General features: G+C 46.2%; 11 non-coding genes across 11 annotated transcripts; all 11 read right to left on the reverse strand.

Annotated features, from left to right (window-relative positions):
* Positions 1-67: 67 nt before the first annotated feature.
* LOC130349531 (U2 spliceosomal RNA) lies at positions 68-258 on the reverse strand. The gene has a single exon (XR_008886830.1). It is a non-coding gene; the product is annotated as a U2 spliceosomal RNA (small nuclear RNA).
* A 2,084-nt stretch (positions 259-2,342) lies between these two features.
* Positions 2,343-2,533, reverse strand: LOC130349532 (U2 spliceosomal RNA). The gene has a single exon (XR_008886831.1). It is a non-coding gene; the product is annotated as a U2 spliceosomal RNA (small nuclear RNA).
* A 2,097-nt stretch (positions 2,534-4,630) lies between these two features.
* LOC130349533 (U2 spliceosomal RNA) lies at positions 4,631-4,821 on the reverse strand. Its single transcript, XR_008886832.1, has one exon. It is a non-coding gene; the product is annotated as a U2 spliceosomal RNA (small nuclear RNA).
* A 2,085-nt stretch (positions 4,822-6,906) lies between these two features.
* Positions 6,907-7,097, reverse strand: LOC130349534 (U2 spliceosomal RNA). The gene has a single exon (XR_008886833.1). It is a non-coding gene; the product is annotated as a U2 spliceosomal RNA (small nuclear RNA).
* A 2,083-nt stretch (positions 7,098-9,180) lies between these two features.
* Positions 9,181-9,371, reverse strand: LOC130349535 (U2 spliceosomal RNA). Its single transcript, XR_008886834.1, has one exon. It is a non-coding gene; the product is annotated as a U2 spliceosomal RNA (small nuclear RNA).
* A 2,079-nt stretch (positions 9,372-11,450) lies between these two features.
* LOC130349538 (U2 spliceosomal RNA) lies at positions 11,451-11,641 on the reverse strand. Its single transcript, XR_008886836.1, has one exon. It is a non-coding gene; the product is annotated as a U2 spliceosomal RNA (small nuclear RNA).
* A 2,075-nt stretch (positions 11,642-13,716) lies between these two features.
* LOC130349539 (U2 spliceosomal RNA) lies at positions 13,717-13,907 on the reverse strand. Its single transcript, XR_008886837.1, has one exon. It is a non-coding gene; the product is annotated as a U2 spliceosomal RNA (small nuclear RNA).
* Positions 13,908-15,995: 2,088 nt separating this feature from the next.
* Positions 15,996-16,186, reverse strand: LOC130349540 (U2 spliceosomal RNA). The gene has a single exon (XR_008886838.1). It is a non-coding gene; the product is annotated as a U2 spliceosomal RNA (small nuclear RNA).
* Positions 16,187-18,278: 2,092 nt separating this feature from the next.
* LOC130349541 (U2 spliceosomal RNA) lies at positions 18,279-18,469 on the reverse strand. Its single transcript, XR_008886839.1, has one exon. It is a non-coding gene; the product is annotated as a U2 spliceosomal RNA (small nuclear RNA).
* A 2,095-nt stretch (positions 18,470-20,564) lies between these two features.
* On the reverse strand, positions 20,565-20,755 carry LOC130349542 (U2 spliceosomal RNA). Its single transcript, XR_008886840.1, has one exon. It is a non-coding gene; the product is annotated as a U2 spliceosomal RNA (small nuclear RNA).
* A 2,084-nt stretch (positions 20,756-22,839) lies between these two features.
* On the reverse strand, positions 22,840-23,030 carry LOC130349543 (U2 spliceosomal RNA). Its single transcript, XR_008886841.1, has one exon. It is a non-coding gene; the product is annotated as a U2 spliceosomal RNA (small nuclear RNA).
* Positions 23,031-23,523: the final 493 nt, after the last annotated feature.

A 23,523-nucleotide genomic window follows, 5' to 3' on the forward strand; every position in this document is an offset into this window, starting at 1 on the left:
GGCTAGCTGGCTAGCCAGCAAGCAGGTAGCAATGAAAGTAGGAATCTTTCTTTTTAACCCTGTAAGGGGGTGGTGCACTGTACCCGAAGATACTGCCATATCGGGTCAATGCATAGGGCGACGGAAGCAAGCTTCGAAATCGGCCCCCGTTCTCAAAAATCCATTTAATATATGGTCCCCAGATAGGGGACGTATCAGATATTAAACTGATAAGAACAGATACTACACTTGATCTTAGCCAAAAGGCCGAGAAGCGATAACCGAGAAAGGGGCGGGCCCAACAAGGTCCCCTTCATGGGCACTATCACTGCTTGCTGTCAGGGAGGCTGCCAGACAATTTTCCATGCACACTCTGGGCTGGGGGGCAGTCAACCACCAGTACACACAGCAGAACCTAAACCCATACCATTATTGCTAAGCAGCAAGACAGGGGCCCATTGCACTCCCACGGGGCCTTTTTAAATGCAATCCATAACCCGGATTTGCCAGGAACCCTTCTTACTCCTCCTACTTGCATGTGACACTGGGCTTAGGATCTGCATAGGAAACACACACACAAGCACACACCTACCTTTGTTGCCTGCAGATGCCTCCTTGGCTGTCCCCAAACGGTATCAAACCAACACCCACGGGAAGCTGTAAGCATAGAGGACATGCCTGCACCCCATTGGACTTACCTGTGTGGGTTAAATCCGGGTTATTTGACAACCTATGGCGGTGATGGTTCTGCTCAGGCAGAGCAGTGCTGATGCTCCTCATAAAGCTGTCGCTGCTGTGAAGGTTCTAGGTGACATCACAAATCCCTTTGGTTACATACACAACAAAGCTGGGTTGTTGTTGTTTACACTCTGCAAGGCCTGTGGAAGTGAGTGACATCATAGCACTGTAGTTCTGAGGGTTCAAGATGGATGCAACAATCTCCTGTTGCTTCTATGAAGGCCGTAATAGACGACATCACCAAACAGCTCCATAGTCACATACACAGCAAAGGAGAGATGTTGTTTACACCTAGTGATGTCAGTGGTATTGAGTGACATCACAGCACAGTGCTAAGGCTCCTGGGCCTGGACACAGCAGCGGCTGCAATATCTCAACGGAGAATACGTTTATATCTATGTGTGTGTGTGCGCATATATATATATATATATATATATATATATATATATATATATATATATATTTCTCCGCCGAAATCACTTTTAAACCCATTTCCACCTTTTTTTCCCTTCTCTTCCTCTTACTTTTTTTTCACGTTTTTTTACGTTTTTCTCCTTTTCGCCTCTTTTCTGGGCGTATTATTCTTCTTTTTTTTCGTCTAATGCATACCCCATCAGTGCAGCAATGCTTATTCAATACCGCCAGCAGATGGAGACACTGGGGGATAATTTTCTAAGGATTTATACTGATTTTTCCTGTCTGAATTTGTCGCACAGAAAGTTGCAGGCCAAATATGTGTGACATTTCTGCGACTTTAGCTTCTAGAGCATTTTTACAACATTATACATAGGTGCTGAATACATAAAAAGCGACTGTTCAGCGACAGACAAGTCGCATCGGCTGAAAGTAGGCCAGAATGTCAGTCCATGTTGGAGCAGGTTTAGATACAGTCTAAAGCATAGATCTCAAAGTCTGTGCACAGAATTTAGCAAGGGCCTCGCACCTTCTGATGCATCAGGTAGGTGCACAATAGCATAGCCTAACCCTCTGTACTTTGGTCTATATTGATGCGGGACATAGACAGCCAGCTGATGACCAATCCATTAGTGCAATGGATGGCTGGAAGCATTTGTCTTTGCCTTTGCAATACCACAGAAGCAATGCATGGTCAATGTACAGCAATGACACACCTGTGTGAACAGCCAGGAGACCCCCCCCCCCCATGTTATGTTACATAGTTACATAGTTAGTACGGTCGAAAAAAGACATATGTCCATCACGTTCAACCAGGGAATTAAGGGGTAGGGGTGTGGCGCGATATTGGGGAAGGGATGAGATTTTATATTTCTTCATAAGCATTAATCTTATTTTGTCAATTAGGAACATTCAGCACCCACCCGCTATCAAGGCAGCTGCCTATCATGTCATGTCCTACCTGCACAGGTGTGCTGGCTACTCAAATGATCCAATTAAGGAGGCCATTTAGTCAGCAGCAGCAGAAGTCCTGTGCCTGGACGCTCCAACAGGGGCCAGACACAAGCAGAAGCAGAAGCAGCAGAAGCAGCAGCAGCACCACCTTTTGTTTTTTGGCTGCAGCAGCAGCAAGGCCCACAGGGCTGGCTAGCTGGCTAGCCAGCAAGCAGGTAGCAATGAAAGTAGGAATCTTTCTTTTTAACCCTGTAAGGGGGTGGTGCACTGTACCCGAAGATACTGCCATATCGGGTCAATGCATAGGGCGACGGAAGCAAGCTTCGAAATCGGCCCCCGTTCTCAAAAATCCATTTAATATATGGTCCCCAGATAGGGGACGTATCAGATATTAAACTGATAAGAACAGATACTACACTTGATCTTAGCCAAAAGGCCGAGAAGCGATAACCGTGAAAGGGGCGGGCCCAACAAGGTCCCCTTCATGGGCACTATCACTGCTTGCTGTCAGGGAGGCTGCCAGACAATTTTCCATGCACACTCTGGGCTGGGGGGCAGTCAACCACCAGTACACACAGCAGAACCTAAACCCATACCATTATTGCTAAGCAGCAAGACAGGGGCCCATTGCACTCCCACGGGGCCTTTTTAAATGCAATCCATAACCCGGATTTGCCAGGAACCCTTCTTACTCCTCCTACTTGCATGTGACACTGGGCTTAGGATCTGCATAGGAAACACACACACAAGCACACACCTACCTTTGTTGCCTGCAGATGCCTCCTTGGCTGTCCCCAAACGGTATCAAACCAACACCCACGGGAAGCTGTAAGCATAGAGGACATGCCTGCACCCCATTGGACTTACCTGTGTGGGTTAAATCCGGGTTATTTGACAACCTATGGCGGTGATGGTTCTGCTCAGGCAGAGCAGTGCTGATGCTCCTCATAAAGCTGTCGCTGCTGTGAAGGTTCTAGGTGACATCACAAATCCCTTTGGTTACATACACAACAAAGCTGGGTTGTTGTTGTTTACACTCTGCAAGGCCTGTGGAAGTGAGTGACATCATAGCACTGTAGTTCTGAGGGTTCAAGATGGATGCAACAATCTCCTGTTGCTTCTATGAAGGCCGTAATAGACGACATCACCAAACAGCTCCATAGTCACATACACAGCAAAGGAGAGATGTTGTTTACACCTAGTGATGTCAGTGGTATTGAGTGACATCACAGCACAGTGCTAAGGCTCCTGGGCCTGGACACAGCAGCGGCTGCAATATCTCAACGGAGAATACGTTTATATCTATGTGTGTGTGTGCGCATATATATATATATATATATATATATATATATATATATATATATATATTTCTCCGCCGAAATCACTTTTAAACCCATTTCCACCTTTTTTTCCCTTCTCTTCCTCTTACTTTTTTTTCACATTTTTTTTTACGTTTTTCTCCTTTTCGCCTCTTTTCTGGGCGTATTATTCTTCTTTTTCTTCTTTTTTTTCGTCTAATGCATACCCCATCAGTGCAGCAATGCTTATTCAATACCGCCAGCAGATGGAGACACTGGGGGATAATTTTCTAAGGATTTATACTGATTTTTCCTGTCTGAATTTGTCGCACAGAAAGTTGCAGGCCAAATATGTGTGACATTTCTGCGACTTTAGCTTCTAGAGCATTTTTACAACATTATACATAGGTGCTGAATACATAAAAAGCGACTGTTCAGCGACAGACAAGTCGCATCGGCTGAAAGTAGGCCAGAATGTCAGTCCATGTTGGAGCAGGTTTAGATACAGTCTAAAGCATAGATCTCAAAGTCTGTGCACAGAATTTAGCAAGGGCCTCGCACCTTCTGATGCATCAGGTAGGTGCACAATAGCATAGCCTAACCCTCTGTACTTTGGTCTATATTGATGCGGGACATAGACAGCCAGCTGATGACCAATCCATTAGTGCAATGGATGGCTGGAAGCATTTGTCTTTGCCTTTGCAATACCACAGAAGCAATGCATGGTCAATGTACAGCAATGACACACCTGTGTGAACAGCCAGGAGACCCCCCCCCCCCCATGTTATGTTACATAGTTACATAGTTAGTACGGTCGAAAAAAGACATATGTCCATCACGTTCAACCAGGGAATTAAGGGGTAGGGGTGTGGCGCGATATTGGGGAAGGGATGAGATTTTATATTTCTTCATAAGCATTAATCTTATTTTGTCAATTAGGAACATTCAGCACCCACCCGCTATCAAGGCAGCTGCCTATCATGTCATGCCCTACCTGCACAGGTGTGCTGGCTACTCAAATGATCCAATTAAGGAGGCCATTTAGTCAGCAGCAGCAGAAGTCCTGTGCCTGGACGCTCCAACAGGGGCCAGACACAAGCAGAAGCAGAAGCAGCAGAAGCAGCAGCAGCACCACCACCTTTTGTTTTTTGGCTGCAGCAGCAGCAAGGCCCACAGGGCTGGCTAGCTGGCTAGCCAGCAAGCAGGTAGCAATGAAAGTAGGAATCTTTCTTTTTAACCCTGTAAGGGGGTGGTGCACTGTACCCGAAGATACTGCCATATCGGGTCAATGCATAGGGCGACGGAAGCAAGCTTCGAAATCGGCCCCCGTTCTCAAAAATCCATTTAATATATGGTCCCCAGATAGGGGACGTATCAGATATTAAACTGATAAGAACAGATACTACACTTGATCTTAGCCAAAAGGCCGAGAAGCGATAACCGTGAAAGGGGCGGGCCCAACAAGGTCCCCTTCATGGGCACTATCACTGCTTGCTGTCAGGGAGGCTGCCAGACAATTTTCCATGCACACTCTGGGCTGGGGGGCAGTCAACCACCAGTACACACAGCAGAACCTAAACCCATACCATTATTGCTAAGCAGCAAGACAGGGGCCCATTGCACTCCCACGGGGCCTTTTTAAATGCAATCCATAACCCGGATTTGCCAGGAACCCTTCTTACTCCTCCTACTTGCATGTGACACTGGGCTTAGGATCTGCATAGGAAACACACACACAAGCACACACCTACCTTTGTTGCCTGCAGATGCCTCCTTGGCTGTCCCCAAACGGTATCAAACCAACACCCACGGGAAGCTGTAAGCATAGAGGACATGCCTGCACCCCATTGGACTTACCTGTGTGGGTTAAATCCGGGTTATTTGACAACCTATGGCGGTGATGGTTCTGCTCAGGCAGAGCAGTGCTGATGCTCCTCATAAAGCTGTCGCTGCTGTGAAGGTTCTAGGTGACATCACAAATCCCTTTGGTTACATACACAACAAAGCTGGGTTGTTGTTGTTTACACTCTGCAAGGCCTGTGGAAGTGAGTGACATCATAGCACTGTAGTTCTGAGGGTTCAAGATGGATGCAACAATCTCCTGTTGCTTCTATGAAGGCCGTAATAGACGACATCACCAAACAGCTCCATAGTCACATACACAGCAAAGGAGAGATGTTGTTTACACCTAGTGATGTCAGTGGTATTGAGTGACATCACAGCACAGTGCTAAGGCTCCTGGGCCTGGACACAGCAGCGGCTGCAATATCTCAACGGAGAATACGTTTATATCTATGTGTGTGTGTGCGCATATATATATATATATATATATATATATATATATATATATATTTCTCCGCCGAAATCACTTTTAAACCCATTTCCACCTTTTTTTCCCTTCTCTTCCTCTTACTTTTTTTTCACGTTTTTTTACGTTTTTCTCCTTTTCGCCTCTTTTCTGGGCGTATTATTCTTCTTTTTCTTCTTTTTTTTCGTCTAATGCATACCCCATCAGTGCAGCAATGCTTATTCAATACCGCCAGCAGATGGAGACACTGGGGGATAATTTTCTAAGGATTTATACTGATTTTTCCTGTCTGAATTTGTCGCACAGAAAGTTGCAGGCCAAATATGTGTGACATTTCTGCGACTTTAGCTTCTAGAGCATTTTTACAACATTATACATAGGTGCTGAATACATAAAAAGCGACTGTTCAGCGACAGACAAGTCGCATTGGCTGAAAGTAGGCCAGAATGTCAGTCCATGTTGGAGCAGGTTTAGATACAGTCTAAAGCATAGATCTCAAAGTCTGTGCACAGAATTTAGCAAGGGCCTCGCACCTTCTGATGCATCAGGTAGGTGCACAATAGCATAGCCTAACCCTCTGTACTTTGGTCTATATTGATGCGGGACATAGACAGCCAGCTGATGACCAATCCATTAGTGCAATGGATGGCTGGAAGCATTTGTCTTTGCCTTTGCAATACCACAGAAGCAATGCATGGTCAATGTACAGCAATGACACACCTGTGTGAACAGCCAGGAGACCCCCCCCCCCCATGTTATGTTACATAGTTACATAGTTAGTACGGTCGAAAAAAGACATATGTCCATCACGTTCAACCAGGGAATTAAGGGGTAGGGGTGTGGCGCGATATTGGGGAAGGGATGAGATTTTATATTTCTTCATAAGCATTAATCTTATTTTGTCAATTAGGAACATTCAGCACCCACCCGCTATCAAGGCAGCTGCCTATCATGTCATGCCCTACCTGCACAGGTGTGCTGGCTACTCAAATGATCCAATTAAGGAGGCCATTTAGTCAGCAGCAGCAGAAGTCCTGTGCCTGGACGCTCCAACAGGGGCCAGACACAAGCAGAAGCAGAAGCAGCAGAAGCAGCAGCAGCACCACCTTTTGTTTTTTGGCTGCAGCAGCAGCAAGGCCCACAGGGCTGGCTAGCTGGCTAGCCAGCAAGCAGGTAGCAATGAAAGTAGGAATCTTTCTTTTTAACCCTGTAAGGGGGTGGTGCACTGTACCCGAAGATACTGCCATATCGGGTCAATGCATAGGGCGACGGAAGCAAGCTTCGAAATCGGCCCCCGTTCTCAAAAATCCATTTAATATATGGTCCCCAGATAGGGGACGTATCAGATATTAAACTGATAAGAACAGATACTACACTTGATCTTAGCCAAAAGGCCGAGAAGCGATAACCGTGAAAGGGGCGGGCCCAACAAGGTCCCCTTCATGGGCACTATCACTGCTTGCTGTCAGGGAGGCTGCCAGACAATTTTCCATGCACACTCTGGGCTGGGGGGCAGTCAACCACCAGTACACACAGCAGAACCTAAACCCATACCATTATTGCTAAGCAGCAAGACAGGGGCCCATTGCACTCCCACGGGGCCTTTTTAAATGCAATCCATAACCCGGATTTGCCAGGAACCCTTCTTACTCCTCCTACTTGCATGTGACACTGGGCTTAGGATCTGCATAGGAAACACACACACAAGCACACACCTACCTTTGTTGCCTGCAGATGCCTCCTTGGCTGTCCCCAAACGGTATCAAACCAACACCCACGGGAAGCTGTAAGCATAGAGGACATGCCTGCACCCCATTGGACTTACCTGTGTGGGTTAAATCCGGGTTATTTGACAACCTATGGCGGTGATGGTTCTGCTCAGGCAGAGCAGTGCTGATGCTCCTCATAAAGCTGTCGCTGCTGTGAAGGTTCTAGGTGACATCACAAATCCCTTTGGTTACATACACAACAAAGCTGGGTTGTTGTTGTTTACACTCTGCAAGGCCTGTGGAAGTGAGTGACATCATAGCACTGTAGTTCTGAGGGTTCAAGATGGATGCAACAATCTCCTGTTGCTTCTATGAAGGCCGTAATAGACGACATCACCAAACAGCTCCATAGTCACATACACAGCAAAGGAGAGATGTTGTTTACACCTAGTGATGTCAGTGGTATTGAGTGACATCACAGCACAGTGCTAAGGCTCCTGGGCCTGGACACAGCAGCGGCTGCAATATCTCAACGGAGAATACGTTTATATCTATGTGTGTGTGTGCGCATATATATATATATATATATATATATATATATATATATATTTCTCCGCCGAAATCACTTTTAAACCCATTTCCACCTTTTTTTCCCTTCTCTTCCTCTTACTTTTTTTTCACGTTTTTTTACGTTTTTCTCCTTTTCGCCTCTTTTCTGGGCGTATTATTCTTCTTTTTCTTCTTTTTTTTCGTCTAATGCATACCCCATCAGTGCAGCAATGCTTATTCAATACCGCCAGCAGATGGAGACACTGGGGGATAATTTTCTAAGGATTTATACTGATTTTTCCTGTCTGAATTTGTCGCACAGAAAGTTGCAGGCCAAATATGTGTGACATTTCTGCGACTTTAGCTTCTAGAGCATTTTTACAACATTATACATAGGTGCTGAATACATAAAAAGCGACTGTTCAGCGACAGACAAGTCGCATCGGCTGAAAGTAGGCCAGAATGTCAGTCCATGTTGGAGCAGGTTTAGATACAGTCTAAAGCATAGATCTCAAAGTCTGTGCACAGAATTTAGCAAGGGCCTCGCACCTTCTGATGCATCAGGTAGGTGCACAATAGCATAGCCTAACCCTCTGTACTTTGGTCTATATTGATGCGGGACATAGACAGCCAGCTGATGACCAATCCATTAGTGCAATGGATGGCTGGAAGCATTTGTCTTTGCCTTTGCAATACCACAGAAGCAATGCATGGTCAATGTACAGCAATGACACACCTGTGTGAACAGCCAGGAGACCCCCCCCCCCCATGTTATGTTACATAGTTACATAGTTAGTACGGTCGAAAAAAGACATATGTCCATCACGTTCAACCAGGGAATTAAGGGGTAGGGGTGTGGCGCGATATTGGGGAAGGGATGAGATTTTATATTTCTTCATAAGCATTAATCTTATTTTGTCAATTAGGAACATTCAGCACCCACCCGCTATCAAGGCAGCTGCCTATCATGTCATGCCCTACCTGCACAGGTGTGCTGGCTACTCAAATGATCCAATTAAGGAGGCCATTTAGTCAGCAGCAGCAGAAGTCCTGTGCCTGGACGCTCCAACAGGGGCCAGACACAAGCAGAAGCAGAAGCAGCAGAAGCAGCAGAAGCACCACCTTTTGTTTTTTGGCTGCAGCAGCAGCAAGGCCCACAGGGCTGGCTAGCTGGCTAGCCAGCAAGCAGGTAGCAATGAAAGTAGGAATCTTTCTTTTTAACCCTGTAAGGGGGTGGTGCACTGTACCCGAAGATACTGCCATATCGGGTCAATGCATAGGGCGACGGAAGCAAGCTTCGAAATCGGCCCCCGTTCTCAAAAATCCATTTAATATATGGTCCCCAGATAGGGGACGTATCAGATATTAAACTGATAAGAACAGATACTACACTTGATCTTAGCCAAAAGGCCGAGAAGCGATAACCGTGAAAGGGGCGGGCCCAACAAGGTCCCCTTCATGGGCACTATCACTGCTTGCTGTCAGGGAGGCTGCCAGACAATTTTCCATGCACACTCTGGGCTGGGGGGCAGTCAACCACCAGTACACACAGCAGAACCTAAACCCATACCATTATTGCTAAGCAGCAAGACAGGGGCCCATTGCACTCCCACGGGGCCTTTTTAAATGCAATCCATAACCCGGATTTGCCAGGAACCCTTCTTACTCCTCCTACTTGCATGTGACACTGGGCTTAGGATCTGCATAGGAAACACACACACAAGCACACACCTACCTTTGTTGCCTGCAGATGCCTCCTTGGCTGTCCCCAAACGGTATCAAACCAACACCCACGGGAAGCTGTAAGCATAGAGGACATGCCTGCACCCCATTGGACTTACCTGTGTGGGTTAAATCCGGGTTATTTGACAACCTATGGCGGTGATGGTTCTGCTCAGGCAGAGCAGTGCTGATGCTCCTCATAAAGCTGTCGCTGCTGTGAAGGTTCTAGGTGACATCACAAATCCCTTTGGTTACATACACAACAAAGCTGGGTTGTTGTTGTTTACACTCTGCAAGGCCTGTGGAAGTGAGTGACATCATAGCACTGTAGTTCTGAGGGTTCAAGATGGATGCAACAATCTCCTGTTGCTTCTATGAAGGCCGTAATAGACGACATCACCAAACAGCTCCATAGTCACATACACAGCAAAGGAGAGATGTTGTTTACACCTAGTGATGTCAGTGGTATTGAGTGACATCACAGCACAGTGCTAAGGCTCCTGGGCCTGGACACAGCAGCGGCTGCAATATCTCAACGGAGAATACGTTTATATCTATGTGTGTGTGTGCGCATATATATATATATATATATATATATATATATATATATTTCTCCGCCGAAATCACTTTTAAACCCATTTCCACCTTTTTTTCCCTTCTCTTCCTCTTACTTTTTTTTCACGTTTTTTTACGTTTTTCTCCTTTTCGCCTCTTTTCTGGGCGTATTATTCTTCTTTTTCTTCTTTTTTTTCGTCTAATGCATACCCCATCAGTGCAGCAATGCTTATTCAATACCGCCAGCAGATGGAGACACTGGGGGATAATTTTCTAAGGATTTATACTGATTTTTCCTGTCTGAATTTGTCGCACAGAAAGTTGCAGGCCAAATATGTGTGACATTTCTGCGACTTTAGCTTCTAGAGCATTTTTACAACATTATACATAGGTGCTGAATACATAAAAAGCGACTGTTCAGCGACAGACAAGTCGCATCGGCTGAAAGTAGGCCAGAATGTCAGTCCATGTTGGAGCAGGTTTAGATACAGTCTAAAGCATAGATCTCAAAGTCTGTGCACAGAATTTAGCAAGGGCCTCGCACCTTCTGATGCATCAGGTAGGTGCACAATAGCATAGCCTAACCCTCTGTACTTTGGTCTATATTGATGCGGGACATAGACAGCCAGCTGATGACCAATCCATTAGTGCAATGGATGGCTGGAAGCATTTGTCTTTGCCTTTGCAATACCACAGAAGCAATGCATGGTCAATGTACAGCAATGACACACCTGTGTGAACAGCCAGGAGACCCCCCCCCCATGTTATGTTACATAGTTACATAGTTAGTACGGTCGAAAAAAGACATATGTCCATCACGTTCAACCAGGGAATTAAGGGGTAGGGGTGTGGCGCGATATTGGGGAAGGGATGAGATTTTATATTTCTTCATAAGCATTAATCTTATTTTGTCAATTAGGAACATTCAGCACCCACCCGCTATCAAGGCAGCTGCCTATCATGTCATGCCCTACCTGCACAGGTGTGCTGGCTACTCAAATGATCCAATTAAGGAGGCCATTTAGTCAGCAGCAGCAGAAGTCCTGTGCCTGGACGCTCCAACAGGGGCCAGACACAAGCAGAAGCAGAAGCAGCAGAAGCAGCAGCAGCACCACCTTTTGTTTTTTGGCTGCAGCAGCAGCAAGGCCCACAGGGCTGGCTAGCTGGCTAGCCAGCAAGCAGGTAGCAATGAAAGTAGGAATCTTTCTTTTTAACCCTGTAAGGGGGTGGTGCACTGTACCCGAAGATACTGCCATATCGGGTCAATGCATAGGGCGACGGAAGCAAGCTTCGAAATCGGCCCCCGTTCTCAAAAATCCATTTAATATATGGTCCCCAGATAGGGGACGTATCAGATATTAAACTGATAAGAACAGATACTACACTTGATCTTAGCCAAAAGGCCGAGAAGCGATAACCGTGAAAGGGGCGGGCCCAACAAGGTCCCCTTCATGGGCACTATCACTGCTTGCTGTCAGGGAGGCTGCCAGACAATTTTCCATGCACACTCTGGGCTGGGGGGCAGTCAACCACCAGTACACACAGCAGAACCTAAACCCATACCATTATTGCTAAGCAGCAAGACAGGGGCCCATTGCACTCCCACGGGGCCTTTTTAAATGCAATCCATAACCCGGATTTGCCAGGAACCCTTCTTACTCCTCCTACTTGCATGTGACACTGGGCTTAGGATCTGCATAGGAAACACACACACAAGCACACACCTACCTTTGTTGCCTGCAGATGCCTCCTTGGCTGTCCCCAAACGGTATCAAACCAACACCCACGGGAAGCTGTAAGCATAGAGGACATGCCTGCACCCCATTGGACTTACCTGTGTGGGTTAAATCCGGGTTATTTGACAACCTATGGCGGTGATGGTTCTGCTCAGGCAGAGCAGTGCTGATGCTCCTCATAAAGCTGTCGCTGCTGTGAAGGTTCTAGGTGACATCACAAATCCCTTTGGTTACATACACAACAAAGCTGGGTTGTTGTTGTTTACACTCTGCAAGGCCTGTGGAAGTGAGTGACATCATAGCACTGTAGTTCTGAGGGTTCAAGATGGATGCAACAATCTCCTGTTGCTTCTATGAAGGCCGTAATAGACGACATCACCAAACAGCTCCATAGTCACATACACAGCAAAGGAGAGATGTTGTTTACACCTAGTGATGTCAGTGGTATTGAGTGACATCACAGCACAGTGCTAAGGCTCCTGGGCCTGGACACAGCAGCGGCTGCAATATCTCAACGGAGAATACGTTTATATCTATGTGTGTGTGTGCGCATATATATATATATATATATATATATATATATATATATATATTTCTCCGCCGAAATCACTTTTAAACCCATTTCCACCTTTTTTTCCCTTCTCTTCCTCTTACTTTTTTTTCACGTTTTTTTACGTTTTTCTCCTTTTCGCCTCTTTTCTGGGCGTATTATTCTTCTTTTTCTTCTTTTTTTTCGTCTAATGCATACCCCATCAGTGCAGCAATGCTTATTCAATACCGCCAGCAGATGGAGACACTGGGGGATAATTTTCTAAGGATTTATACTGATTTTTCCTGTCTGAATTTGTCGCACAGAAAGTTGCAGGCCAAATATGTGTGACATTTCTGCGACTTTAGCTTCTAGAGCATTTTTACAACATTATACATAGGTGCTGAATACATAAAAAGCGACTGTTCAGCGACAGACAAGTCGCATCGGCTGAAAGTAGGCCAGAATGTCAGTCCATGTTGGAGCAGGTTTAGATACAGTCTAAAGCATAGATCTCAAAGTCTGTGCACAGAATTTAGCAAGGGCCTCGCACCTTCTGATGCATCAGGTAGGTGCACAATAGCATAGCCTAACCCTCTGTACTTTGGTCTATATTGATGCGGGACATAGACAGCCAGCTGATGACCAATCCATTAGTGCAATGGATGGCTGGAAGCATTTGTCTTTGCCTTTGCAATACCACAGAAGCAATGCATGGTCAATGTACAGCAATGACACACCTGTGTGAACAGCCAGGAGACCCCCCCCCCCATGTTATGTTACATAGTTACATAGTTAGTACGGTCGAAAAAAGACATATGTCCATCACGTTCAACCAGGGAATTAAGGGGTAGGGGTGTGGCGCGATATTGGGGAAGGGATGAGATTTTATATTTCTTCATAAGCATTAATCTTATTTTGTCAATTAGGAACATTCAGCACCCACCCGCTATCAAGGCAGCTGCCTATCATGTCATGCCCTACCTGCACAGGTGTGCTGGCTACTCAAATGATCCAATTAAGGAGGCCATTTAGTCAGCAGCAGCAGAAGTCCTGTGCCTGGACGCTCCAACAGGGGCCAGACACAAGCAGAAGCAAAAGCAGCAGAAGCACCACCTTTTGTTTTTTGGCTGCAGCAGCAGCAAGGCCCACAGGGCTGGCTAGCTGGCTAGCCAGCAAGCAGGTAGCAATGAAAGTAGGAATCTTTCTTTTTAACCCTGTAAGGGGGTGGTGCACTGTACCCGAAGATACTGCCATATCGGGTCAATGCATAGGGCGACGGAAGCAAGCTTCGAAATCGGCCCCCGTTCTCAAAAATCCATTTAATATATGGTCCCCAGATAGGGGACGTATCAGATATTAAACTGATAAGAACAGATACTACACTTGATCTTAGCCAAAAGGCCGAGAAGCGATAACCGTGAAAGGGGCGGGCCCAACAAGGTCCCCTTCATGGGCACTATCACTGCTTGCTGTCAGGGAGGCTGCCAGACAATTTTCCATGCACACTCTGGGCTGGGGGGCAGTCAACCACCAGTACACACAGCAGAACCTAAACCCATACCATTATTGCTAAGCAGCAAGACAGGGGCCCATTGCACTCCCACGGGGCCTTTTTAAATGCAATCCATAACCCGGATTTGCCAGGAACCCTTCTTACTCCTCCTACTTGCATGTGACACTGGGCTTAGGATCTGCATAGGAAACACACACACAAGCACACACCTACCTTTGTTGCCTGCAGATGCCTCCTTGGCTGTCCCCAAACGGTATCAAACCAACACCCACGGGAAGCTGTAAGCATAGAGGACATGCCTGCACCCCATTGGACTTACCTGTGTGGGTTAAATCCGGGTTATTTGACAACCTATGGCGGTGATGGTTCTGCTCAGGCAGAGCAGTGCTGATGCTCCTCATAAAGCTGTCGCTGCTGTGAAGGTTCTAGGTGACATCACAAATCCCTTTGGTTACATACACAACAAAGCTGGGTTGTTGTTGTTTACACTCTGCAAGGCCTGTGGAAGTGAGTGACATCATAGCACTGTAGTTCTGAGGGTTCAAGATGGATGCAACAATCTCCTGTTGCTTCTATGAAGGCCGTAATAGACGACATCACCAAACAGCTCCATAGTCACATACACAGCAAAGGAGAGATGTTGTTTACACCTAGTGATGTCAGTGGTATTGAGTGACATCACAGCACAGTGCTAAGGCTCCTGGGCCTGGACACAGCAGCGGCTGCAATATCTCAACGGAGAATACGTTTATATCTATGTGTGTGTGTGCGCATATATATATATATATATATATATATATATATATATATATATATATTTCTCCGCCGAAATCACTTTTAAACCCATTTCCACCTTTTTTTCCCTTCTCTTCCTCTTACTTTTTTTTCACGTTTTTTTACGTTTTTCTCCTTTTCGCCTCTTTTCTGGGCGTATTATTCTTCTTTTTCTTCTTTTTTTTCGTCTAATGCATACCCCATCAGTGCAGCAATGCTTATTCAATACCGCCAGCAGATGGAGACACTGGGGGATAATTTTCTAAGGATTTATACTGATTTTTCCTGTCTGAATTTGTCGCACAGAAAGTTGCAGGCCAAATATGTGTGACATTTCTGCGACTTTAGCTTCTAGAGCATTTTTACAACATTATACATAGGTGCTGAATACATAAAAAGCGACTGTTCAGCGACAGACAAGTCGCATCGGCTGAAAGTAGGCCAGAATGTCAGTCCATGTTGGAGCAGGTTTAGATACAGTCTAAAGCATAGATCTCAAAGTCTGTGCACAGAATTTAGCAAGGGCCTCGCACCTTCTGATGCATCAGGTAGGTGCACAATAGCATAGCCTAACCCTCTGTACTTTGGTCTATATTGATGCGGGACATAGACAGCCAGCTGATGACCAATCCATTAGTGCAATGGATGGCTGGAAGCATTTGTCTTTGCCTTTGCAATACCACAGAAGCAATGCATGGTCAATGTACAGCAATGACACACCTGTGTGAACAGCCAGGAGACCCCCCCCCCCATGTTATGTTACATAGTTACATAGTTAGTACGGTCGAAAAAAGACATATGTCCATCACGTTCAACCAGGGAATTAAGGGGTAGGGGTGTGGCGCGATATTGGGGAAGGGATGAGATTTTATATTTCTTCATAAGCATTAATCTTATTTTGTCAATTAGGAACATTCAGCACCCACCCGCTATCAAGGCAGCTGCCTATCATGTCATGCCCTACCTGCACAGGTGTGCTGGCTACTCAAATGATCCAATTAAGGAGGCCATTTAGTCAGCAGCAGCAGAAGTCCTGTGCCTGGACGCTCCAACAGGGGCCAGACACAAGCAGAAGCAGAAGCAGCAGAAGCAGCAGCAGCACCACCTTTTGTTTTTTGGCTGCAGCAGCAGCAAGGCCCACAGGGCTGGCTAGCTGGCTAGCCAGCAAGCAGGTAGCAATGAAAGTAGGAATCTTTCTTTTTAACCCTGTAAGGGGGTGGTGCACTGTACCCGAAGATACTGCCATATCGGGTCAATGCATAGGGCGACGGAAGCAAGCTTCGAAATCGGCCCCCGTTCTCAAAAATCCATTTAATATATGGTCCCCAGATAGGGGACGTATCAGATATTAAACTGATAAGAACAGATACTACACTTGATCTTAGCCAAAAGGCCGAGAAGCGATAACCGTGAAAGGGGCGGGCCCAACAAGGTCCCCTTCATGGGCACTATCACTGCTTGCTGTCAGGGAGGCTGCCAGACAATTTTCCATGCACACTCTGGGCTGGGGGGCAGTCAACCACCAGTACACACAGCAGAACCTAAACCCATACCATTATTGCTAAGCAGCAAGACAGGGGCCCATTGCACTCCCACGGGGCCTTTTTAAATGCAATCCATAACCCGGATTTGCCAGGAACCCTTCTTACTCCTCCTACTTGCATGTGACACTGGGCTTAGGATCTGCATAGGAAACACACACACAAGCACACACCTACCTTTGTTGCCTGCAGATGCCTCCTTGGCTGTCCCCAAACGGTATCAAACCAACACCCACGGGAAGCTGTAAGCATAGAGGACATGCCTGCACCCCATTGGACTTACCTGTGTGGGTTAAATCCGGGTTATTTGACAACCTATGGCGGTGATGGTTCTGCTCAGGCAGAGCAGTGCTGATGCTCCTCATAAAGCTGTCGCTGCTGTGAAGGTTCTAGGTGACATCACAAATCCCTTTGGTTACATACACAACAAAGCTGGGTTGTTGTTGTTTACACTCTGCAAGGCCTGTGGAAGTGAGTGACATCATAGCACTGTAGTTCTGAGGGTTCAAGATGGATGCAACAATCTCCTGTTGCTTCTATGAAGGCCGTAATAGACGACATCACCAAACAGCTCCATAGTCACATACACAGCAAAGGAGAGATGTTGTTTACACCTAGTGATGTCAGTGGTATTGAGTGACATCACAGCACAGTGCTAAGGCTCCTGGGCCTGGACACAGCAGCGGCTGCAATATCTCAACGGAGAATACGTTTATATCTATGTGTGTGTGTGCGCATATATATATATATATATATATATATATATATATATATATATATATATATTTCTCCGCCGAAATCACTTTTAAACCCATTTCCACCTTTTTTTCCCTTCTCTTCCTCTTACTTTTTTTTCAAGTTTTTTTACGTTTTTCTCCTTTTCGCCTCTTTTCTGGGCGTATTATTCTTCTTTTTCTTCTTTTTTTTCGTCTAATGCATACCCCATCAGTGCAGCAATGCTTATTCAATACCGCCAGCAGATGGAGACACTGGGGGATAATTTTCTAAGGATTTATACTGATTTTTCCTGTCTGAATTTGTCGCACAGAAAGTTGCAGGCCAAATATGTGTGACATTTCTGCGACTTTAGCTTCTAGAGCATTTTTACAACATTATACATAGGTGCTGAATACATAAAAAGCGACTGTTCAGCGACAGACAAGTCGCATCGGCTGAAAGTAGGCCAGAATGTCAGTCCATGTTGGAGCAGGTTTAGATACAGTCTAAAGCATAGATCTCAAAGTCTGTGCACAGAATTTAGCAAGGGCCTCGCACCTTCTGATGCATCAGGTAGGTGCACAATAGCATAGCCTAACCCTCTGTACTTTGGTCTATATTGATGCGGGACATAGACAGCCAGCTGATGACCAATCCATTAGTGCAATGGATGGCTGGAAGCATTTGTCTTTGCCTTTGCAATACCACAGAAGCAATGCATGGTCAATGTACAGCAATGACACACCTGTGTGAACAGCCAGGAGACCCCCCCCCCCATGTTATGTTACATAGTTACATAGTTAGTACGGTCGAAAAAAGACATATGTCCATCACGTTCAACCAGGGAATTAAGGGGTAGGGGTGTGGCGCGATATTGGGGAAGGGATGAGATTTTATATTTCTTCATAAGCATTAATCTTATTTTGTCAATTAGGAACATTCAGCACCCACCCGCTATCAAGGCAGCTGCCTATCATGTCATGCCCTACCTGCACAGGTGTGCTGGCTACTCAAATGATCCAATTAAGGAGGCCATTTAGTCAGCAGCAGCAGAAGTCCTGTGCCTGGACGCTCCAACAGGGGCCAGACACAAGCAGAAGCAGAAGCAGCAGAAGCAGCAGCAGCACCACCTTTTGTTTTTTGGCTGCAGCAGCAGCAAGGCCCACAGGGCTGGCTAGCTGGCTAGCCAGCAAGCAGGTAGCAATGAAAGTAGGAATCTTTCTTTTTAACCCTGTAAGGGGGTGGTGCACTGTACCCGAAGATACTGCCATATCGGGTCAATGCATAGGGCGACGGAAGCAAGCTTCGAAATCGGCCCCCGTTCTCAAAAATCCATTTAATATATGGTCCCCAGATAGGGGACGTATCAGATATTAAACTGATAAGAACAGATACTACACTTGATCTTAGCCAAAAGGCCGAGAAGCGATAACCGTGAAAGGGGCGGGCCCAACAAGGTCCCCTTCATGGGTACTATCACTGCTTGCTGTCAGGGAGGCTGCCAGACAATTTTCCATGCACACTCTGGGCTGGGGGGCAGTCAACCACCAGTACACACAGCAGAACCTAAACCCATACCATTATTGCTAAGCAGCAAGACAGGGGCCCATTGCACTCCCACGGGGCCTTTTTAAATGCAATCCATAACCCGGATTTGCCAGGAACCCTTCTTACTCCTCCTACTTGCATGTGACACTGGGCTTAGGATCTGCATAGGAAACACACACACAAGCACACACCTACCTTTGTTGCCTGCAGATGCCTCCTTGGCTGTCCCCAAACGGTATCAAACCAACACCCACGGGAAGCTGTAAGCATAGAGGACATGCCTGCACCCCATTGGACTTACCTGTGTGGGTTAAATCCGGGTTATTTGACAACCTATGGCGGTGATGGTTCTGCTCAGGCAGAGCAGTGCTGATGCTCCTCATAAAGCTGTCGCTGCTGTGAAGGTTCTAGGTGACATCACAAATCCCTTTGGTTACATACACAACAAAGCTGGGTTGTTGTTGTTTACACTCTGCAAGGCCTGTGGAAGTGAGTGACATCATAGCACTGTAGTTCTGAGGGTTCAAGATGGATGCAACAATCTCCTGTTGCTTCTATGAAGGCCGTAATAGACGACATCACCAAACAGCTCCATAGTCACATACACAGCAAAGGAGAGATGTTGTTTACACCTAGTGATGTCAGTGGTATTGAGTGACATCACAGCACAGTGCTAAGGCTCCTGGGCCTGGACACAGCAGCGGCTGCAATATCTCAACGGAGAATACGTTTATATCTATGTGTGTGTGTGCGCATATATATATATATATATATATATATATATATATATATATATATATATATATATTTCTCCGCCGAAATCACTTTTAAACCCATTTCCACCTGTTTTTCCCTTCTCTTCCTCTTACTTTTTTTTCACGTTTTTTTACGTTTTTCTCCTTTTCGCCTCTTTTCTGGGCGTATTATTCTTCTTTTTCTTCTTTTTTTTCGTCTAATGCATACCCCATCAGTGCAGCAATGCTTATTCAATACCGCCAGCAGATGGAGACACTGGGGGATAATTTTCTAAGAATTTATACTGATTTTTCCTGTCTGAATTTGTCGCACAGAAAGTTGCAGGCCAAATATGTGTGACATTTCTGCGACTTTAGCTTCTAGAGCATTTTTACAACATTATACATAGGTGCTGAATACATAAAAAGCGACTGTTCAGCGACAGACAAGTCGCATCGGCTGAAAGTAGGCCAGAATGTCAGTCCATGTTGGAGCAGGTTTAGATACAGTCTAAAGCATAGATCTCAAAGTCTGTGCACAGAATTTAGCAAGGGCCTCGCACCTTCTTATGCATCAGGTAGGTGCACAATAGCATAGCCTAACCCTCTGTACTTTGGTCTATATTGATGCGGGACATAGACAGCCAGCTGATGACCAATCCATTAGTGCAATGGATGGCTGGAAGCATTTGTCTTTGCCTTTGCAATACCACAGAAGCAATGCATGGTCAATGTACAGCAATGACACACCTGTGTGAACAGCCAGGAGACCCCCCCCCCATGTTATGTTACATAGTTACATAGTTAGTACGGTCGAAAAAAGACATATGTCCATCACGTTCAACCAGGGAATTAAGGGGTAGGGGTGTGGCGCGATATTGGGGAAGGGATGAGATTTTATATTTCTTCATAAGCATTAATCTTATTTTGTCAATTAGGAACATTCAGCACCCACCCGCTATCAAGGCAGCTGCCTATCATGTCATGCCCTACCTGCACAGGTGTGCTGGCTACTCAAATGATCCAATTAAGGAGGCCATTTAGTCAGCAGCAGCAGAAGTCCTGTGCCTGGACGCTCCAACAGGGGCCAGACACAAGCAGAAGCAGAAGCAGCAGAAGCAGCAGCAGCACCACCTTTTGTTTTTTGGCTGCAGCAGCAGCAAGGCCCACAGGGCTGGCTAGCTGGCTAGCCAGCAAGCAGGTAGCAATGAAAGTAGGAATCTTTCTTTTTAACCCTGTAAGGGGGTGGTGCACTGTACCCGAAGATACTGCCATATCGGGTCAATGCATAGGGCGACGGAAGCAAGCTTCGAAATCGGCCCCCGTTCTCAAAAATCCATTTAATATATGGTCCCCAGATAGGGGACGTATCAGATATTAAACTGATAAGAACAGATACTACACTTGATCTTAGCCAAAAGGCCGAGAAGCGATAACCGTGAAAGGGGCGGGCCCAACAAGGTCCCCTTCATGGGCACTATCACTGCTTGCTGTCAGGGAGGCTGCCAGACAATTTTCCATGCACACTCTGGGCTGGGGGGCAGTCAACCACCAGTACACACAGCAGAACCTAAACCCATACCATTATTGCTAAGCAGCAAGACAGGGGCCCATTGCACTCCCACGGGGCCTTTTTAAATGCAATCCATAACCCGGATTTGCCAGGAACCCTTCTTACTCCTCCTACTTGCATGTGACACTGGGCTTAGGATCTGCATAGGAAACACACACACAAGCACACACCTACCTTTGTTGCCTGCAGATGCCTCCTTGGCTGTCCCCAAACGGTATCAAACCAACACCCACGGGAAGCTGTAAGCATAGAGGACATGCCTGCACCCCATTGGACTTACCTGTGTGGGTTAAATCCGGGTTATTTGACAACCTATGGCGGTGATGGTTCTGCTCAGGCAGAGCAGTGCTGATGCTCCTCATAAAGCTGTCGCTGCTGTGAAGGTTCTAGGTGACATCACAAATCCCTTTGGTTACATACACAACAAAGCTGGGTTGTTGTTGTTTACACTCTGCAAGGCCTGTGGAAGTGAGTGACATCATAGCACTGTAGTTCTGAGGGTTCAAGATGGATGCAACAATCTCCTGTTGCTTCTATGAAGGCCGTAATAGACGACATCACCAAACAGCTCCATAGTCACATACACAGCAAAGGAGAGATGTTGTTTACACCTAGTGATGTCAGTGGTATTGAGTGACATCACAGCACAGTGCTAAGGCTCCTGGGCCTGGACACAGCAGCGGCTGCAATATCTCAACGGAGAATACGTTTATATCTATGTGTGTGTGTGCGCATATATATATATATATATATATATATATATATATATATATATTTCTCCGCCGAAATCACTTTTAAACCCATTTCCACCTTTTTTTCCCTTCTCTTCCTCTTACTTTTTTTTCACGTTTTTTTACGTTTTTCTCCTTTTCGCCTCTTTTCTGGGCGTATTATTCTTCTTTTTCTTCTTTTTTTTCGTCTAATGCATACCCCATCAGTGCAGCAATGCTTATTCAATACCGCCAGCAGATGGAGACACTGGGGGATAATTTTCTAAGGATTTATACTGATTTTTCCTGTCTGAATTTGTCGCACAGAAAGTTGCAGGCCAAATATGTGTGACATTTCTGCGACTTTAGCTTCTAGAGCATTTTTACAACATTATACATAGGTGCTGAATACATAAAAAGCGACTGTTCAGCGACAGACAAGTCGCATCGGCTGAAAGTAGGCCAGAATGTCAGTCCATGTTGGAGCAGGTTTAGATACAGTCTAAAGCATAGATCTCAAAGTCTGTGCACAGAATTTAGCAAGGGCCTCGCACCTTCTGATGCATCAGGTAGGTGCACAATAGCATAGCCTAACCCTCTGTACTTTGGTCTATATTGATGCGGGACATAGACAGCCAGCTGATGACCAATCCATTAGTGCAATGGATGGCTGGAAGCATTTGTCTTTGCCTTTGCAATACCACAGAAGCAATGCATGGTCAATGTACAGCAATGACACACCTGTGTGAACAGCCAGGAGACCCCCCCCCCCATGTTATGTTACATAGTTACATAGTTAGTACGGTCGAAAAAAGACATATGTCCATCACGTTCAACCAGGGAATTAAGGGGTAGGGGTGTGGCGCGATATTGGGGAAGGGATGAGATTTTATATTTCTTCATAAGCATTAATCTTATTTTGTCAATTAGGAACATTCAGCACCCACCCGCTATCAAGGCAGCTGCCTATCATGTCATGCCCTACCTGCACAGGTGTGCTGGCTACTCAAATGATCCAATTAAGGAGGCCATTTAGTCAGCAGCAGCAGAAGTCCTGTGCCTGGACGCTCCAACAGGGGCCAGACACAAGCAGAAGCAGAAGCAGCAGAAGCAGCAGCAGCACCACCTTTTGTTTTTTGGCTGCAGCAGCAGCAAGGCCCACAGGGCTGGCTAGCTGGCTAGCCAGCAAGCAGGTAGCAATGAAAGTAGGAATCTTTCTTTTTAACCCTGTAAGGGGGTGGTGCACTGTACCCGAAGATACTGCCATATCGGGTCAATGCATAGGGCGACGGAAGCAAGCTTCGAAATCGGCCCCCGTTCTCAAAAATCCATTTAATATATGGTCCCCAGATAGGGGACGTATCAGATATTAAACTGATAAGAACAGATACTACACTTGATCTTAGCCAAAAGGCCGAGAAGCGATAACCGTGAAAGGGGCGGGCCCAACAAGGTCCCCTTCATGGGCACTATCACTGCTTGCTGTCAGGGAGGCTGCCAGACAATTTTCCATGCACACTCTGGGCTGGGGGGCAGTCAACCACCAGTACACACAGCAGAACCTAAACCCATACCATTATTGCTAAGCAGCAAGACAGGGGCCCATTGCACTCCCACGGGGCCTTTTTAAATGCAATCCATAACCCGGATTTGCCAGGAACCCTTCTTACTCCTCCTACTTGCATGTGACACTGGGCTTAGGATCTGCATAGGAAACACACACACAAGCACACACCTACCTTTGTTGCCTGCAGATGCCTCCTTGGCTGTCCCCAAACGGTATCAAACCAACACCCACGGGAAGCTGTAAGCATAGAGGACATGCCTGCACCCCATTGGACTTACCTGTGTGGGTTAAATCCGGGTTATTTGACAACCTATGGCGGTGATGGTTCTGCTCAGGCAGAGCAGTGCTGATG

This window comes from Hyla sarda, unplaced genomic scaffold (assembly GCF_029499605.1).
Source record: "Hyla sarda isolate aHylSar1 unplaced genomic scaffold, aHylSar1.hap1 scaffold_916, whole genome shotgun sequence".
NCBI lineage: Eukaryota > Metazoa > Chordata > Amphibia > Anura > Hylidae > Hyla > Hyla sarda.